The 17,619-nt window shown below is 33.9% G+C and overlaps 1 protein-coding gene across 1 annotated transcript in view; it reads right to left on the bottom strand.

Moving 5' to 3' along the window:
- The window catches only part of LOC145252439 (proton-coupled folate transporter-like), a 69,091-nt gene extending 54,573 nt beyond the window's left edge, over positions 1-14,518 (bottom strand). The window contains exon 1 of the mRNA XM_080111838.1: positions 14,303-14,518. The gene's annotated coding sequence lies outside the window, so the exon portion shown is untranslated. The remainder of the gene's footprint in view (positions 1-14,302) is intronic.
- Positions 14,519-17,619: the final 3,101 nt, after the last annotated feature.

The following is a 17,619-nucleotide window of genomic DNA, read 5'->3' as shown; positions in this document are numbered from 1 at the left end:
CACATTAACTCTACATCCTCTAGCCACTCTACTATTGGAACGTCCGTTGCTGCGCCACTGAACTCGGGGATGAGTCGGAGGTCAAACTGTCTTAGAGCCATAATTAGAATACAGCCGAAATAGCTTGAATCAGAAGTCTTTGTCTAATGCAAAGTAACAAAACTTTTTGATTAAAACGTCAAACAGAGGTTCGCTAGTCACAAGTTGAGTCGAGTAAAGTTCGTTGTTCACAACACGAGATACATGTCGACGTTCTCTATTCGCATGTCTTAAACGCTTCTCCCACTCCTCCCAGTGACTCGCTTTTTATAATGTTTCGGGCACACCCAATATGCATATACCACACGAGACTGCTCGATATATACGCATGACCGGAGGCTTTAAAAGACAACAGCCGCCATCTTGGGCCTCTTTTTTTTCTTTTTCTGTCTTTCAGCCTGCTGCCGAGACAGATTCTTGCCCGTTTCAGAGGTAGGTCCTCTCTATGTTTATCACACTCCCTCCTGATCTCATGATCACAGAAATGGCAATGGGGTGGTGATGGCCGTCGCCGGGTGCTTCTCCAAAGGGGAACGATGCATGCTTCTTCTTCACTTAAGCTCTCATCCGCGGATTGGGGGTTGAAGAATACTGCTTCCGCTGGGAGGCTACTGATATCACTCACCTTCTCATGGAGCTGCTGTGAACCAGAGCGATGTCTCACTTGTCCCTGACTTGGAGTCAGACTCACTCCTGTTGTTCACGGGTAGCCGCGATTGTGTTGTCAGACATAAATCCTTAATATGACGGGGCACACCGTCGACACACACTGCTTGCTTGCTGATCACTTCAGTGATGCATCCAAGTCTATACTGAGTTGTATATTTGCCACACAGGTTCTTGATCCAGACAACATCCCCTTTTTTCAGTCTCCCTCCAGTTACTTTCATACTTAGGTACTGGGTTCATTTCTATGCTCTTTACGCTAACGTGATACCTATACAATGTGTCGGCCAGCGCTGTAGAGGGTGATACAGCATCTTTTGGGGTCACATTGAATAAATAAACTGCTTCAGACACCACACAGCCCGTTCTGGCAGCGATAGTTTTGACAGTCCTGTGGTTCCGCTCAATAATCCCATTCCCGCTCGGTACATAGGCATATCGGAACCACAGATGTACTCCCCAGCCAAAGATTCTCGCCCGTTTATGAGGTAGGTCATCTCTATATCTATCACAGAAGTGAAATTGAAACACAGACAAAAAATTTTTCTACTAGAAATGCAAAAAAAAAAAAAGTGCTGTACACCAAAAACAATGTAACTTGATCAAGTAGTTTTGTTTTTTTTTTAGAGAAAATCATTCTTCAACGAATTTGAGTTTTTCAATGACTCCCTCCACATGTTACAAATGGCTTTTTAGATGAGTATTGATCATTTCTACATTTTAAATTATTCGGACTACTGTTCTCATTTTGGGTGTTATTCTCACTATGTTTCGGCCGAGGTAACCTCCAAATTTCTTCAGGTAAGTTTGTAATGTCACGGGGATAAACAAACACAGAAAATAAATAAAAATTCGGGTCGGCATGTTTTTCTTTTTTTACCAAAAGTTTTTATTAAACGTTACTTTTCCATGTTTTTATTAAACGTTACTTTTCCATGTTTTTATTAAACGTTACTTTTCCATGTTTTTGTTAAACGTTACTTTTTCATGTTTTTATTTAGCGTTACTTTTCCATGTTTTTATTTAGCGTTACTTTTCCATGTTTTTATTTAGCATTACTTTTCCATGTTTTTATTTAGCGTTACTTTTCCATGTTTTTATTTAGCGTTACTTTTCCATGTTTTTATTTAGCGTTACTTTTCCATGTTTTTATTTAGCATTACTTTTCCATGTTTTTATTAAACGTTACTTTTCCATGTTTTTGTTAAATGTTACTTTTCCATGTTTTTATTTAGCATTACTTTTCTATGTTTTTATTTAGCGTTACTTTTCCATGTTTTTATTTAGCGTTACTTTTCCATGTTTTTATTTAGCGTTACTTTTCCATGTTTTTATTTAGCATTACTTTTCCATGTTTTTATTAAACGTTACTTTTCCATGTTTTTGTTAAATGTTACTTTTCCATGTTTTTATTAAACGTTACTTTTCCATTGTTTTTATTAAACGTTACTTTTCCATGTTTTTATTAAACGTTACTTTTCCATGTTTTTGTTAAATGTTACTTTTCCATGATTTTATTTAGCGTTACTTTGCCATGTTTTTATTTAGCGTTACTTTTCCATGTTTTTATTTAGCATTACTTTTCCATGTTTTTATTAAACGTTACTTTTCCATGTTTTTGTTAAATGTTACTTTTCCATGTTTTTATTTAGCATTACTTTTCTATGTTTTTATTTAGCGTTACTTTTCCATGTTTTTATTTAGCGTTACTTTTCCATGTTTTTATTTAGCGTTACTTTTCCATGTTTTTATTTAGCATTACTTTTCCATGTTTTTATTAAACGTTACTTTTCCATGTTTTTGTTAAATGTTACTTTTCCATGTTTTTATTAAACGTTACTTTTCCATTGTTTTTATTAAACGTTACTTTTCCATGTTTTTATTAAACGTTACTTTTCCATGTTTTTGTTAAATGTTACTTTTCCATGATTTTATTTAGCGTTACTTTGCCATGTTTTTATTTAGCGTTACTTTTCCATGTTTTTATTTAGCGTTACTTTTCCATGTTTTTATTTAGCGTTACTTTTCCATGTTTTTATTTAGCATTACTTTTCCATGATTTTATTTAGCGTTACTTTTCCATGTTTTTATTTAGCATTACTTTTCCATGTTTTTATTTAGCGTTACTTTTCCATGTTTTTATTTAGCATTACTTTTCCATGTTTTTATTTAGCATTACTTTTCCATGTTTTTATTTAGCGTTACTTTTCCATGTTTTTATTTAGCGTTACTTTTCCATGTTTTTATTTAGCGTTACTTTTCCATGTTTTTATTTAGCGTTACTTTTCCATGTTTTTATTTAGCATTACTTTTCCATGTTTTTATTTAGCGTTACTTTTCCATGTTTTTATTTAGCGTTACTTTTCCATGTTTTTATTTAGCATTACTTTTCCATATTTTTATTTAGCATTACTTTTCCATGTTTTTATTTAGCGTTACTTTTCCATGTTTTTATTAAACGTTACTTTTCCATGTTTTTATTTAGCGTTACTTTTCCATGTTTTTATTTAGCATTACTTTTCCATGTTTTTATTTAGCATTACTTTTCCATGTTTTTATTTAGCGTTACTTTTCCATGTTTTTATTAAACGTTACTTTTCCATGTTTTTATTTAGCGTTACTTTTCCATGTTTTTATTTAGCATTACTTTTCCATATTTTTATTTAGCATTACTTTTCCATGTTTTTATTTAGCGTTACTTTTCCATGTTTTTATTAAACGTTACTTTTCCATGTTTTTATTTAGCGTTACTTTTCCATGTTTTTATTTAGCATTACTTTTCCATGTTTTTATTTAGCATTACTTTTCCATGTTTTTATTTAGCGTTACTTTTCCATGTTTTTATTTAGCATTACTTTTCCATGTTTTTATTTAGCATTACTTTTCCATGTTTTTATTAAACGTTACTTTTCCATGTTTTTATTTAGCGTTACTTTTCCATGTTTTTATTTAGCGTTACTTTTCCATGTTTTTATTTAGCGTTACTTTTCCATGTTTTTATTTAGCGTTACTTTTCCATGTTTTTATTAAACGTTACTTTTCCATGTTTTTATTTAGCATTACTTTTCCATGTTTTTATTTAGCGTTACTTTTCCATGTTTTTATTTAGCATTACTTTTCCATGTTTTTATTTAGCGTTACTTTTCCATGTTTTTATTTAGCATTACTTTTCCATGTTTTTATTTAGCGTTACTTTTCCATGTTTTTATTTAGCATTACTTTTCCATGTTTTTATTTAGCATTACTTTCCCATGTTTTTATTTAGCGTTACTTTTCCATGTTTTTATTTAGCGTTACTTTTCCATGTTTTTATTTAGCGTTACTTTTCCATGTTTTTATTTAGCGTTACTTTTCCATGTTTTTATTTAGCGTTACTTTTCCATGTTTTTATTTAGCATTACTTTTTCATGTTTTTATTTAGCATTACTTTTCCATGTTTTTATTTAGCGTTACTTTTCCATGTTTTTATTAAACGTTACTTTTCCATGTTTTTATTTAGCGTTACTTTTCCATGTTTTTATTTAGCATTACTTTTCCATGTTTTTATTTAGCATTACTTTTCCATGTTTTTATTTAGCGTTACTTTTCCATGTTTTTATTAAACGTTACTTTTCCATATTTTTATTTAGCGTTACTTTTCCATGTTTTTATTTAGCATTACTTTTCCATGTTTTTATTTAGCATTACTTTTCCATGTTTTTATTTAGCGTTACTTTTCCATGTTTTTATTAAACGTTACTTTGCCATGTTTTTATTTAGCGTTACTTTTCCATGTTTTTATTTAGCGTTACTTTTCCATGTTTTTATTTAGCATTACTTTTCCATGTTTTTATTTAGCGTTACTTTTCCATGTTTTTATTTAGCATTACTTTTCCATGTTTTTATTTAGCGTTACTTTTCCATGTTTTTATTTAGCGTTACTTTTCCATGTTTTTATTTAGCGTTACTTTTCCATGTTTTTATTTAGCATTACTTTTCCATGTTTTTATGTAGCGTTACTTTTCCATGTTTTTATTAAACGTTACTTTTCCATGTTTTTATTTAGCATTACTTTTCCATGTTTTTATTTAGCGTTACTTTTCCATGTTTTTATTTAGCATTACATTTCCATGTTTTTATTTAGCATTACTTTTCCATGTTTTTATTTAGCGTTACTTTTCCATATTTTTATTTAGCATTACTTTTCCATGTTTTTATTTAGCGTTACTTTTCCATGTTTTTATTAAACGTTACTTTTCCATGTTTTTATTTAGCGTTACTTTTCCATGTTTTTATTTAGCATTACTTTTCCATGTTTTTATTTAGCGTTACTTTTCCATGTTTTTATTTAGCGTTACTTTTCCATGTTTTTATTTAGCGTTACTTTTCCATGTTTTTATTTAGCGTTACTTTTCCATGTTTTTATTTAGCGTTACTTTTCCATGTTTTTATTTAGCGTTACTTTTCCATGTTTTTATTTAGCATTACTTTTCCATGTTTTTATTTAGCGTTACTTTTCCATGTTTTTATTTAGCATTACTTTTCCATGTTTTTGTTAAATGTTACTTTTCCATGATTTTATTTAGCGTTACTTTTCCATGTTTGTATTAAACGTTACTTTTCATTATTTTTATTAAACGTTACTTTTCCATGTTTTTATTAAACGTTACTTTTCCATGTTTTGTTAAACGTTACTTTTCCATGTTTTTGTTAAACGTTACTTTTCCATGTTTTTATTAAACGTTACTTTTCCATATTTTTGTTAAACGTTACTTTTCCATGTTTTTATTTAGCATTACTTTTCCATGTTTTTATTTAGCATTACTTTTCCATGTTTTGTTAAACGTTACTTTTCCATGTTTTTATTAAACGTTACTTTTCCATGTTTTTATTAAACGTTACTTTTCCATGTTTTTATTTAGCGTTACTTTTCCATGTTTTTATTTAGCGTTACTCTTCCATGTTTTTATTTAGTGTTACTTTTCCATGTTTTTATTAAACGTTACTTTTCCATGTTTTTATTTAGTGTTACTTTTCCATGTTTTTATTAAACGTTACTTTTCCATGTTCTTGTTAAACGTTACTTTTCCATGTTTTTATTAAACGTTACTTTTCCATGTTTTTGTTAAACGTTACTTTTCCATGTTTTTATTAAACGTTCCTGTTCCATGTTTTTATTTAGCGTTACTTTTCCATGTTTTTTTAGCGTTACTTTTCCATGTTTTTATTAAGCGTTACTTTTCCATGTTTTTATTTAGCGTTACTTTTCTATGTTTTTATTAAACGTTACTTTTCATTATTTTTATTAAACGTTACTTTTCCATGTTTTTATTTAGTGTTACTTTTCCATGTTTTTGTTAAATGTTACTTTTCCATGTTTTTATTAAACGTTATTTTTCCATATTTTTATTAAACGTTATTTTTCCATATTTTTATTTAGCGTTACTTTTCCATGTTTTTATTAAACGTTACTTTTCCATATTTTATTAATCGTTACTTTTCCATGTTTTTATTATGCGTTACTTTTCCATATTTTTATTAAACGTTACTCTTCCATATTTTTATTTAGTGTTACTTTTCCATGTTTTTATTAAACGTTACTTTTCCATGTTTTTATTAAACGTTACTTTTCCATGTTTTTATTAAACGTTACTTTTCCATGTTTTTATTAAACGCTACTTTTCCATGTTTTTATTAAACGTTACTTTTCCATGTTTTTATTTAACGTTACTTTTCCATGTTTTTATTTAGCGTTACTTTTCCATGTTTTTATTAAACGTTACTTTTCCATGTTTTTATTAAACGTTACTTTTAATTATTTTTATTAAACGTTACTCTTCCATGTTTTTATTTAGTGTTACTTTTCCATGTTTTTATTAAACGTTACTTTTCCATGTTTTTATTAAACGTTACTTTTCCATGTTTTTGTTAAACGTTACTTTTTCATGTTTTTATTTAGCGTTACTTTTCCATGTTTTTATTTAGCGTTACTTTTCCATGTTTTTATTTAGCATTACTTTTTCATGTTTTTATTAAACGTTACTTTCCATTATTTTTATTAAACGTTACTTTTCCATGTTTTTATTTAGTGTTACTTTTCCATGTTTTTATTAAACGTTACTTTTCATTATTTTTATTAAACGTTACTTTTCCATGTTTGTATTAAACGTTACTTTTCCATGTTTTTATTAAACGTTACTTTTCCATGTTTGTCTTTAACGTTACTTTTCCATGTTTTTATTAAATGTTACTCTTCCATGTTTTATTTAGTGTTACTTTTCCATGTTTTTATTAAACGTTACTTTTCCATGTTTGTATTAAACGTTACTTTTCCATGTTTTTATTAAACGTTACTTTTCCATGTTTTTATTAAACGTCACTTTTCCATGTTTGTATTAAACGTTACTTTTTCATGTTTTTATTAAATGTTACTCTTCCATGTTTTCATTAAACGTCACTTTTCCATGTTTTTATTAAACGTCACTTTTCCATGTTTGTATTAAACGTTACTTTTTCATGTTTTTATTAAATGTTACTCTTCCATGTTTTTATTTAGTGTTACTTTTCCATGTTTTTATTAAACGTTACTTTTCCATGTTTTTATTAAACGTTACTTTTCCATGTTTTTATTTAGTGTTACTTTTCCATGTTTTTATTAAACGTTACTTTTCCATGTTTGTATTAAACGTTACTTTTCCATGTTTTTATTAAACGTTACTTTTCCATGTTTTTATTAAACGTCACTTTTCCATGTTTGTATTAAACGTTACTTTTTCATGTTTTTATTAAATGTTACTCTTCCATGTTTTCATTAAACGTCACTTTTCCATGTTTTTATTCGTGTTACTCTTCCATGTTGACACCACTTAAAAAGTTTATCGCTGTCACATGTCCATCTAGCCTGGCTATATTTCCTTCCTCCAACCACATGCCGGCTACAGCCGGGCCATTCTGATCTTCGACGTTACACGTACATTTTCTTTGACACCCACTTTGCTTCCTCCGACCACATGGTGCATTTTTTCTCCTTTATTTTTTTACATGGAAGTCACCACTTATTAAGGCCCGGAAGCCACTCGGGGATAGGGGTTAGTGTTTGCACAGTAATCAATGGGATAGTATCGTATTAATAGTTAGTATTGGAGATTTGATAAAGTGTCTTACTTAAGGTGGCGATTCATCAGGAATTTGTTTATGTTGGACTTGAAGACATCCAAGTCAGGTGGGAAACAGGCAAACGGAAGAGAATTCCACAGACATGCACTTCTAAGAAAGAAGCTTTGTTCATGGAATCTATGTTTTAATTAAGGCACAGATAAAGAGTGGGGAAAATTACTGACAGTGGTTTAAGCTAGATGGGTGATTTTGGTGAAAGATTGGCGAAGGGGGACCAGAGATTGGAGTTTGGACGAGCACTTGCCATGGAAATAACGATAAAACAAGGACAGGCTTGCAACGTCTCTTCTGTGGGAGAGAGGTTGCAGGGAAGAGACAAGGGCATCCCCCACTAAGCCACGAAGCCTATTTTGTACTCTATCAAGGCAGGATAGGCTGTTTTTAGCAGCTCCTGCCCAGATATGGCAACAGTATTCCATCCTTGGATGTACTTGGCTTTTATACAGATAGAGAATTGCATCAGTAGTGAGATATCTTCAGGAGCGGTAGAAGGATCCCACCATCTTTCCAGCGACCTTGGCAACAGACTTGATATACATGTTCCATTTCAGATCAGGAGTAAGATCAAACCCAGAAGCTTGTCAAAACATGAAGCCTCCCCAAGACAAGAGCCATTCATTTCAATTGATGCTAGATGGGGAGCAGAGCGTTGATGATGTAAAGATAGGAGCTTGGTTTTAGATGCATTAAAAGTAACCAGCCATCCCTTCCCCCATTGTACCATGCGCTCAAGATCAGAGGAGAGAGAATCAGAGAGAACTTTGTCATTTACAGCCTTTGATTTGGTCGTGTCATCAGCATAGATGTCAACGAATGATTTAAGTATGTGTTTTGGGAAATCATTGATGTAGATCAGGAAAAGAGCTGGGCCCAGGATTGACCCCTGAGGGACTCCAGCATTAATACTCTGGGCCTCTGATTTTTGCCCATCAACCACTACGCTGATGAGCCTATCAGAGAGAAATGGTTTAATGATTGAGAAAGTATTTCCAGTTATACCATAGCTGGAAATCTTGTGAAGTAGGCTCTTATGCCATACTCTATTGAAGGCCTTTGATATGTCAAGAGCAATTGCCCTAGAAAGGAAGCCTTTGTCAAGAGATTCACTCATCCAAGGCATACTGATGAGGTTTTCCAGGGTGTTGGAAAGCACTTCTCCTTAAGGCAATGCTTAAACAGTTTTGTAAGTACGGGGGCAAGTTCTGGTCGAATCTTTTTCAACACTATAATCGGAATGCGCTCTGGGCCAGTTGCTTTACTGGAATCAAGGTTCTTGATTAGCTTGGCGACCCCACGCACAGATATTTGTATGTTGCATAGTGTGTTGTCTGTTATAGGAGGAAATATGGGGAGTTGATGGCCTTCGTCGCAGAGGGTAGAATTAGCTGCAAAGTTCTTTGCAAATAGTTTGGCCTTGTCTGATGCTGACGAGATGATTTCAGGTCCATTGATGATTGTTGGGATAAAACGCACGTTCCTGTTCAGGATCCTATTTGTTATTTGCCAAAACTGGTGGGAACCAAACCGCTGCTCAGCTACTTTGGATTTAACAGACTGAGCATATAGCTCTCTTGCATTTTTTATTACTCTTTTACAGTGGTTGCTGGCATTCCAGAAAGCAGCTTTAGTCTCAGTACATCTTTGGTAGCTATGAAAAAAGTGATTTCTGTGCGCGATGGCAGCAGCACATTCTGGGGAGAACCATGGCTGACTGTTAGGTTTTTGTTGGAATGTTTTGGATTGTATGAATCGGTCTATGCCTACAATTAACCATTCGGTCAGGTCTAATACTATAGAGGACACATCCTTTTTAAACATGGAGTGCAGAAGTAGATTAGATATGAATGTACGGAAGCTATCCCAGTCAGCCAAAGAATATCGATATACAGTACGATGGAGAGGTTCATCTGAAGACTTATTGCATTTCATTTTTATAACTGAGTGGTCAGAGGATCCCAGGGGAGATAGAGAACATGAACACAGCTCAGGAAAAGTTGTGAGAAAAAGGTCTAGAAAGCTTGCATACTGACCGGCAGTATCGGGCACACAGGTGAGTTCGTGAACAATCTGAGTGAGGTCATTGGCAATGGCAAAATCATGACAGAACTTCCCCTCATCATCTGTCTTATTTGAGTGGGTCAGCCATTCCACATTATGGACATTGAAGTCACCGCAAATGTGAATGTTAGCCGAAGGATGAGCAGACAGGATGTGGTCAATTTTCTCAGATATACTCTTAAAAATAGTAACCCAGCTGTTGTGGGGGCGATAGAGGGCAAATATAAATGCAATGATGTAAGCAAGTGCAACCCGGAAGCACATATAGGGTAAATTAGGATCTTCTCTGGAGATATCCCTGCCACATGGAAAGCCATCTTTAATGTAGGCGCATATTCCATGCCCATGGCGATCTTGGGTGTTGGTTTTAGATGTTAAGTTAGAGTATCCTTTAATTATGAACTCATCTAGGGAAATGGTCGGCCCTATGCCAGTTTCGCTTAGAAAGAATATGCCTGGTTTTGTTTCTTGTAATTGGGTTTCAACCTCTGGAAGGTTGGAACGTAGACCCCTGATGTTGAAGGAGGCATGTTAGTAGGGGTCTACATTGGAGGATGGGGTTCTAGGTTTATTCGTGTTTTTTATTTTTTTTTTAGATATTTCATGTTGAGGTTTTGGGATTTGTGGAACAGGTCGACAGACTTGGTTAGAGCAGGGCAGAGACGGAAAGTAAGAGAGAAAAAGACAGGAAATTTTTTTTTTTGTAGCACATGATAAGGTAAAGCCGTACTTACCCACTAATATGGCATCAAGAGGCCCACCAGAAACTACTGCACAGTCCAGAATCCGTTCACCAAATGGCAATAGTAGCCCAGTACTTTGCTGATAGGACAACCTTCTTAATGGTTAATCCAAGGTTCGGGTCCCTGACTATCAGGCGGCTAACGTCAGCCCTGATGAAACGTTTACCTCCAACACCCTTACTAGTGACATGGCTACAAGGATACACATAGAAACAGAAAAATTTCCGACATCTCTGGCTACTGTTTACAAAGTACTACCGACCTGGAAAGCAGCTTTTTCTTCACCCTTTGTCAGAAAAATCACTCATTGGAAATGAGGATTGAAGGACAAAAAAGGAGAAATGAGAGTTACTGGAGCTGCCGATAACAGATCTACAGTGCATTATCTACTCTCCATTTAAAAAAAAAAAAGGTAAGAAGGGCTTATTAATATCTACTTAATATAAGTCTGTTACTCCATTCTCAGTTTAGATCGATATTTGCATATAGTCTCCCCTCCCATATTGATGCGTGGATATTTTTTGGCTTTATCTACCTCTAGCTTTACCTTATAAGTAAGATACCATAATGGAACTTTCTTCAATTTGTGAGGTCGGGTTATTTTGTATTAATTTATTAAAAAAGTCCTTTTTCTTTTCCTTTCTTTTCCTGTTTTTTTTTTTTTTTTTTTCCTTTTTCTTCTCGCGTTCACTTCCTAATTTGCGTATGCGTTTTTTGGATGTTTTTGAGATGAGGAAAAAATAAAATAAAAATAATTATCAATCCTCATCTCAAAAAGATGCATTCATCATATAAAAAAAAAAAAAATAAAACGGAATGGACTTGAATTTATTTAAAAAAAAAAAAGAAATAAACTTGGAGGTATTTTTCACCATTCTCCAATAACATCCAGTGTGAATGAACCTGAAGACGGTCAGAGGTTACGTCAGCCAAAACGTTATGGAAAAAAACAACCAAGGTGAGAACAATAGCTCAAACAATCCAAATAATCCAAACAATCCAAATTATCTCCAAACTTTTAAAACACATCAATATATATGATAACAGTTGAGGAACATGAGTTGGAACAGTTACATTGAGAGCATTGCCAAGACCGCTGCAAAGAAGATAGGCTCTCTCTACTGTGCTAGAAAACTACTAATGCCTAAAAGTATCTTGTACCTCTATAAGGCCGCCATTCGCCCATGTATGGAGTACTGTTGTCACATTTGGGCTGATGCATGTGCTACTAGTCTCTTGCTCCTAGACAATGTTCAAATGAGAGTCGCCAACCTGATGGGTCCTGAACTGTTCTACAAGTATTTTAATGGTGAATGCTCTGATGAACTGCAAGTACTTGTACCCCCTCAACATAAATACCCCAAACCCGACAAGCAGCTAAATCCCACCCCTACACAGTAGAAATCCCTAGATGTAAGAGTGCTTTCTAATCCAGTAGTTTCTTCCCCAGAACTGCTAGACTTTGGAACTCCCTTCTGGGTCCCTGCTTCCCCAATTGTACTGACATGCAGAAGTTCAAGTGTAACGTGAACAGACATCTTGCTGCCCAACTCCCTACATAGTACCCCTGTAGTGTATGTCCCTGATAGTAGCCCCCTACATCAAAGTGGCAAGGTGCCTTATTTGGGGTGAAAATGTAATAAAAAAAAAAAAAGTATCCGTCTGTGGAATACAATACCATTGGGCTACTTCCCAACTGACTACAAGATGGTCATTTTCAAGACTACATATGTTTTTGAGCTGCCCCATTAGGTAATCAATTTCAACTCAGACTCAACCATGGTCTGCAATCCTCAAAAATATTTGTCTCAACATTCCCCTGAAACAAACCATTAACCTTTGTCCTTGAGTGACCTTTGGCCTTTGATGAGTGGTCATTTGCTAGTAAGTAAATAAATAAACATTGTTATTCAAATTTAATTCCAATGAACTTATGTTGTCCTCTTTTATTTTTGCGTAAATATCGTCTGCTAGAAACAATGGAGAAATAATGGAATACTTCTCTTGTCATGCGACTTCACAATTCTGGCTAATTAAAGCTTTCAAAGTGCAGTTTATCATGATTGCTTATTGTTAGGAAATGTTTTCAATTCTATACATTGTGGAAAAAGAGAAAAAGAAAAGTCGCTTTAAAATGTGATGTGATTGTTGAACTTTGAAATAGCTGAATGAATGAAGTCAACCGTGAAACATATTTGTGGATTTGATTACGTTATCTGATGAGTGTGTAAACGTTGGAAATGTCAGGAGGAATGGTCAGCGAAATGAAGTTGGTGTTTCTTGTTTAAGGCAAACAAGAAAACGATACGACAATAATCATCTTGACTCACAGGCGCTCAGTAAATCACTGAAGTTAAGCAACGTTGAACCTGGTCATTATCAGATTAGTGACCATTTTATTTATGGAAATTGCTCCAGACAATGCATTAAGCCACTTGATGTAAGAAACTAAAAAAAAACACTACTTCAAGATCAAAACTAGTCAGCAATAAGTGTTTGATAGATACATTCTGGCTCAGTAAACAGCAATTTTTCCCTCTTTGTCAGAAACATTACTCATGGAATGTGAGGACTAAAGGATAAAATAAACAGCGAGAGTCATAAAGCTGCTAAAAAGAGATCCGAGACCACTTTCTACTCCGGGAATACCAGGCGCTGTATGTAGTACTTTTCTACAAGAACTGCAAAAACATAACATTGTTATCTCCCCCTGACCAGGATATACATGCAAGTGCTTTTGAATCTGATTCCCTAGATAGTTTCTCCTTTGGGGGATGTTGGTTTAACCAATGTCGAGAGAATGCCGCTGGTTCTTTATTATCAACGAAAAACGCCAGAATTTTATAAGGAAATTACAATGCGCAATTATTAATGTTGCGAGCCTGTGTCTGCTTTATCATTATTTTTATGGTAAGTGCTCGTCTGAGCTCCAATCTATGGTACCCCTCATTAAACTTTCATGAAAAAACACTCGTCTAGCTGAAAACACTACCAATAATTTTCCCAACTCTTTATTTTTGCCTAAACCCAAACGTAGATTCCTGAACAATGCTTCTTTCTTAGAACTGCATTCCTGCAGAACTCTCCTCCATTTTCCTGCTTTTCAACTGACTACAATTTGATCGTCTTCAAGTCCAATGTAAACAAGTTCTTGATGAGCCTAATGATTACTACAATATTGTCCCATTGACTTCTGTACACTCATTAACTCTTATCCTCGAGTGGCCTCTGGGTCTTGAAAAGTAATGATTCCTTTGTAAAAAAAAAAGATTATGAACGTTGAAAGAAGTTACAAAGAAGAACAGGAATTATATAATCATGAACATGCGTGTGTCGTCATTTCACAGGCCGTAATTGTACACTTGTTATTTTCATTTAAAGTCGGTGCTCGATTCAAGCAAACTGTCGTATGTCATAAATCAAAACAAAAATTATGAATGCGTGAATGCTGTCATCTCTGAAAACAGTCGTTTACGTTTGAACAAAGTGCTGAAACATTAGATATTATGACATAACACGTAATGAGTTTGGATAAGTTTGTGACATCAAGTGGCTTCATTCTTTGTCTGGAGCGATTTCCATCAAAAAAGTAAGCATCTAAGCAATAATAAACTGCGATATATAAAACAGAAGATACTTACAAATGCTGTTGAGTCACTCAAAATAAACGTTTAAACAATTTAAAGCGAGTATCAAAAAGATTGAACGCATTATCATAAATAGATAATGCGTTCAGATAAGATTTGTTTTTAGACAGAAAATTTTTTTAAACTCTTAAGTTGTTCGTTTTAATCACAGACTTTGTACGAGAGTTAAATACTTTTAATGTGTATTCGCCAATTACGTGTGATTACATAATAATAATTGTGCCTCTTCCTTCGTCAATACGTTATGCGTTGAAAAAGGCCAAATACAATTTTTTAAGGCCAAACTGTTTTGTAAAAAGGCCAAATTTAGCAAATTTGGCCTTAAAAAGGCCAATCTGGCAACTCTGGGCAAGAATTTGAGATGTATAAATATGAATGTGAATATTCTCAGCAAGAATATGAGATGTAGCCTCGTTTTTTTTTTTTTTTTACATAGGCATCACCACATTATCAAGGCCAAGAGGCCACTCAAGGATAAGGGTTAAAGAGTGTACAATAGAAATTGGACAATATAGTAATCATTAGTAATGAAAATTTGGTAAATTTGATAACTTATATGGAACGGCTCATCAAGAACTTATTTACGTTAGACTTGAACACAACCATATTGTAGTCAGCCGGAAAGCAGGAAAACGGAAGACAATTCCACAGGCGTGCAGTTCTAAGAAAGAAGCTTTGTTCATGGAATCTACGTTTAGGTTTAGGCACAGATAAAGAGTGGGGGGAATTATTGATAGTGTTTACAGCTAGACGAGTGTTTCTTGTGAAAGTTTGGCGAGGGGGGACCATAGATTGAAGCTCAGATGAACACTTTCCATGAAAATAACGGTACATCAGAGACAAAATCGCAACATCTCTTCTGCATTTTTCGAATAACATCTATATATTGTATGTTCCTTCCTTAGTCCACCCATTACACTTTGAAAAAGTCCAAATACAATTTTTTTAAAGCCAAATAGCTTCTTTCTTAGAACTGCATGCCTGTGGAACTCTGTTCTGTCTGCCTGCTTCCCACCAGAATACAACTTGGATGTCTTCAAGTCCAACGTTAACAAATTCCTAATAAACCGCCACCTTAAGTAAACACTTCATCAAATCTCCACACTTATGTAATGTACTTGCAATAACCCTTTTCCCTGAGTGGCTTCCGGGCCTTGATAAGTGGTGATCACTGTGTAATAAAAAAAAAAAAAAAAAAAGATAGCTTCAAATAAAGCCAAATTTGTAAAATTTGGCTTCAAAAAGACCAATCTGGCAACTCTGGACAAAAATATAAGACCTCCCTTTGATGTAGCCTCATTTTCAAATGTTATCCAAAATGTTCTGTGTGCTCCTTCCTTCCTTAGTCCGTACTTTGAAAAAAGGCTAAATACAATTTTTGAAGGCCAAAATGCTTTTAAAAAAGACCAAATTTGATAAATTTGGCTTTAAAAAGACATTCTGGTAACTCAGAACAAGAATATGTGACCTACCTCCTTTTCATGTAGCCTCGTTTTTGAATTTAATATAAAATATCTTGTATTCTTCCTTAGTTTGTTCGTTATGCTTTGACAAAAAGACAAATACAATTTTTCAAGGCCAACCAGCTTAAAAAAATTTGCGTAATTTAACTTTAAAAAAACTAATTTGGCAACTCTGGACAAAAATATGAGTGACCTCCCTTGGAAGTGGCCTAGTTTTCAAATCTATATCTATATATCTATAAAAGTGAACGTGTGTGTGTGTGTGTCTGTGTACATTTCTCTACTCAATAACTCTGTAAATTTTCAGTCTACAGACTTGAAATTTGATATACAGGGTACTGAGATTTGGGAAAATCTATGTGATCAGTTTTCGGCCAGAAATTTTGAGATTAAAGGGTCAAAGTTCAACGATTTGACCTTTGAGAACTCTACAAAACTCCTCCGACAATTTTGGGTCTAAACACTTGAACTTTTAGATAAAGGTTTCTTGGACATGGATCTAACTTAATAACTTGATTTGAGCCCAAAACAATAAATTTTAAGGGGTCATAATAGGGGTCAAAATTTTAAAAAATTGACCGCTTTTTTTTTTTTTGGCTCAACATTCACCTTCAAATACCCGGGCAACGCCGGGCACTTATGCTAGTATATCTATAAAAGTGAAAGTGTCTGTGTATCTGTCTGTCTGTGTACGTTTCCCTACGCAATAACTCTGTCAATTTTTAGTCTACAGACTCGAAATTTGATATACATGATACTGAGATTTGGGAAAATCTTTGTAATCCGTTTTCTGCCAGAATTTTGGCTGTTAAGGGGTCAAGGTTCAACGATTTGACCTTTGAGAACTCTACCAAACTCCTCCGACAATTTTGGGTCTAAACACTTGAAATTTTAGATATAGGTTCCTTGGACATGGATCTAACTTAATAAATCGATTTGAGCTCAAAACAATAAATGTTAAGGGATCATAATAGGGGTCAAAGTTTAAAAAATTTGACCTCTGCGGTCTCTACCAAATTACTCAGACGATTTCTGGTCTAAACATTTGAAATTTTACACAAAGGATATTCAGAAATAGGGCAAGCTTTTTCATCGGTTTGGGTCGAAAATTTTTAGTTACCAATATATAAATGTATGTATGGATGTATGTTTGCATGTTTGCCCAACACTTTCGACAGAGGCGACAGATTTCCTCAAAATCAGTATCGTTTTGAAGTTCAACCTTTCAGACGACAAATATCGAAAAATTGGCTAAAAACATTAAAATCTTCACTTTAAACTGGGCACTTTTCTACAGGGGGGGGGTGATTTTTCGTCAATATTTTTTAAAGTCATCCTCTCCGTTCGATTGTCTAGCCTAAATTTTGAAAAATATCACTTCCGGTTTGGCAGTGGTCGTAACAGCAAAGACATCAGGTTTTTTTCCCGTTCTTTTCCTCCTTCGCAGTACGGGTTCGAGCCTGCCTTTCTACTACCACGTTTTTTTTTTTTTTTTGCTCAACATACACATCCAAAAACCCGGGCAACGCCGGGCTGAAATGCTAGTATCATCTAAAATATTTCGTGTTCTTTCCTTCCTTAGTCTGTATATTACACTTTGAAAAAAACTAAATACAATTTTTGAAGGCCAAAATACTTTTAAAAAAGGCCAAATTTGCAAAAGTTGGCTTTAAAAAGGCCAATCTGGAAAACTTGGACAAGAATATGAGTGGCCTCTTTTTAATGTAGCCTCGTTTTCGAATATCATTTTAAAAATAAGATTGTAAGGTGTAAGAAAGGAACTTTTAGTAATTTTGATATGCAGCAGTTCTTCTCTTAAGAAAGAAGTCAACAAAACCTTTTGTAAAA

This window comes from Euprymna scolopes, chromosome 29 (assembly GCF_053919585.1).
Source record: "Euprymna scolopes isolate OS-2025 chromosome 29, ASM5391958v1, whole genome shotgun sequence".
NCBI lineage: Eukaryota > Metazoa > Mollusca > Cephalopoda > Sepiida > Sepiolidae > Euprymna > Euprymna scolopes.
The sequence above is the reverse complement of the archived record's forward strand: the minus strand, read 5'-3'. Positions and strand labels throughout refer to the sequence as shown.